Source organism: Chrysochloris asiatica, unplaced genomic scaffold (genome assembly GCF_000296735.1).
Source record: "Chrysochloris asiatica unplaced genomic scaffold, ChrAsi1.0 scaffold00287, whole genome shotgun sequence".
Classification (NCBI taxonomy): Eukaryota; Metazoa; Chordata; class Mammalia; order Afrosoricida; family Chrysochloridae; genus Chrysochloris; species Chrysochloris asiatica.
Genome location: NW_006408805.1, coordinates 1,433,400 through 1,436,671, shown reverse-complemented (window position 1 = coordinate 1,436,671; position 3,272 = coordinate 1,433,400).

Genomic DNA, 3,272 nt, shown 5'->3' with positions numbered 1-3,272 from the left:
GCTAAAGAGGATAGAGAGAAACACTGTTAACTGATGATATATGGAGGGGATAATAATCAATGTAATGAAACAAGCTATATGAATGGTTGAATGTGAAGTTGATGATGTGCCCTGTAAACTTTCACTCAATCCAAAATAAAAACATTTAATTAAAAAAAAAAAGAAAGAAAGCATTAAAAAAAAAGAGCTTATAAGCCTATCTTCTGTCTATAACTGATTTGAATACCTAAAATGGGGCTACAACTTGCCAGTGAAGGAAGTTTCCTGTGGTGCCTCTGCATTACATAAGACCATAGGTGGAATCCTGAACCCCATCCAGAATCTTCTGAGGTGGGAAATTTCCATTTGAAAGGACAAGCAGACCAACCTGGAACAGCTAGAAGAACAGAAGACACTTCTTGAAAGAAAGACTGACAGGAAAACACAAATCAATATAGGCAGTCCAACTGATTAGTACAAGAACAAGCAAGTTGCTCGCTCAGGAGACATCAAGGCAAGTGGTCAGGTCCCCTCAGGGAAAACCCCTTCGAAGACTAAGACTCAGTGGGAATACATGCTCTGATTGGTGACCACATTCATAACCGATTAGGGGAAGTGAGGGAAAAACAACAATGAAGCTGTAAGCTAAACCCTACAATGTTCAATAGATACCAGGGACCTAGGAGACCAGGTGGTGGATCAAATGCTCAAATCTGAGCAGCTAGCTAGGGCCAGCCAGCGTGGGGTTGTGGGCTGTGCTCCGGCCTTGTGGCGGCTCTCCATCTCTTTGCAGCTTGTCTCAAAGCTTGGACTCACCCCTTGCCATGGCATCCATGGCTGCCACCTGGAGCTGTCATGCTCCACCTGGGTCACACAGGCAGGCTCACACACACCTCCTCCCCACCACACACTCTTAAACTAAACTCCCCGTTGAAACCTTGTAAGCCAGTCACTTTGAGCCTTTATTGCCCTCTCGTTTTAGGTAGCCACTAAGTTGCCTGTCCCTCTCTATCCTGTATACAAAGAGGATAACATTGTTTTCAACCTTTGCATTCCAATAGTTAGTAATTATGAATACATATTGATTGCATGTTTGAAACATTTCAGCCCGAAGGAATTGGTAGAATTCTTCAATTTCACATTACAGCTTTAGAGGTTGGTGCGTAAATTTGAATAATATTTGTATTAACTGGTTTTCCTTGTAAGCATATGGGTATCTTGCTATCATAGACAATATTGTACTTCAAGATAGATCTTGAGATGTTTTTGCAATGATGAATGCAATGCCATTCCTCTTCAATTTGTCATTCCAGGGGTAGTAACCCATGTAATGTCAGTATCAGTCAATTTCAGCTCACTAATGCCTAGGATAGAAGCAAAACACTGTCAGATATAGTGCCAGAAAATGTGCCCCTCAGGTTGGAAGGCACTCAAAATACGACTGGGAAGAGCTGCTTCCTCAAAGTAGACTTGACTGTAATGATGCGAATGGAGTAAAGCCCATGGGACCTTCATTTGCTTATGGGGCACTACTCAAAATGAAGAGAAACAGCTGTAAACATCCATTGAAAATTGGAACAAGGAATATACAAAGTATGAATCGGAAAATTGGAAGTTGTCAAAAATGAATTGGAATGCATAAGCATCGATTAGTGAGCTGAAATGGACTGGTATTGGCATTTTGAATCCGAAGACCACATGGTTTACTATGCCAGAAATGACAAATTGAAGTGGAATGGTGTGGTATTCATTGTCAAAAAGAACATAACAGTCATGAGGTACAATGTTGTCTATGATAGAATAATGTCATGCACCTACAAGGAAGACCAGTTAATACCACTATTATTCAAATTTACTCACCAACCACTAAAGCCAGTGAGGATGAAATAGAAGAATTCTACCAACTTCTTCAATCTGAAATTGATCAAACATGCAATCAACATTGTATTGATAATTACTGGTGATTGCAATGCAAAGTTTGGGAGCAAAAAGGAAGGATTAGTACATGGAAAATATGGCCTTGGTCATAGAAATGATGCTGGAGATCACATGATAGAATTCTGAAAAATCAATGATTTGTTCATTTCAAATACCTTCTTTAGACAGCATAAGAGACGACTATATACATGGATCTCACCAGATGGAATACATAGAAACCAAATTGACTACATCTGTGGAAAGAGATGATGGAAAAGCTCCTTATCATCAGTCAAAACAAGGCCATGGGCAGATTGTGGAACAAACCGTCAGTTACTCATACGCAAATCCAAACTGAAACTGAAGAAAATGAAGACAAGTCCACCAGAGCCAAAATATGACCTTGAATTTGTCCCACCTGAATTTAGAGATCATCTGAAGAACAGATTTGATATATTAAACACTAAAAACTGAAGACTAGAGAGTTGTGGGATGACATCAAGAACATTATACGTGAAGAAAGCAAAAAGTCATTAAGAAGGCAAGATAGAAGAAAAAGGTCAAAATGGATGTCAGAAGAGACACTGAAACTTGCTCTCCAGTATAGAGATGCTAAAGCAAATAGAAGAATTGAGGAGGATCAAGAGCTGAACAGAAAATTTCAAAGATCAGCTTGAGAATATAAAGCCAAATATTACAACCAAAAGTGCAAAGAACTGCAATCGGAAAGCCAAAAAGGAAAAACAAGCTCTGCATTTCTCAAGCTGGGAAAACTGAAGAAAACATTCAAGCCTCAACTTTTGTTATTGAAAGATTCTCTGGGGAAATTATTGAATAATGAAGAAAGCATCAAAAGAAGATGGAAGGAATACACAGAGTCACTGTTCAACCATTTCAAGAGGTAGTTTATGATCAAGAGCCAATGATACTAAAGGAGGAAGTCCAAGGTGCATTGAAAGAATTGGCAAAGAACAAGGCACCAGGAATTGATGGAATGAAAATTGAAATCTTTTTTTTACGGAAGACTGTGAAAGAATTGATACTTTTGAGTTATGGTGTTGGAAGAGAATATTGAAAGTGCCATGGGCTGCCAAAAGAACCAATAGATCCATTTTGGAAGAAGTGCAGCCAGTGTGCTCCGTGGAGGCCAAGATGGCCAAACTTTGTCTCTTATACTTCGGACATATTGTCAGAAGGGACCAGTGGCTGGAGAAGGATATCATGTTTAGGAAGGTGGAGGGTCAGAGAAAAAGAGGAAGACCCCCAACAAGATGGATTGGGCAAGTGGCAGCATTGATGGACTCAAGTGTGGCAACAGTAGTGAGGTTGGCCCAGGATCGGGCAGTGTTTCGTTCTGCTGTGCATAAGGTCGCTAT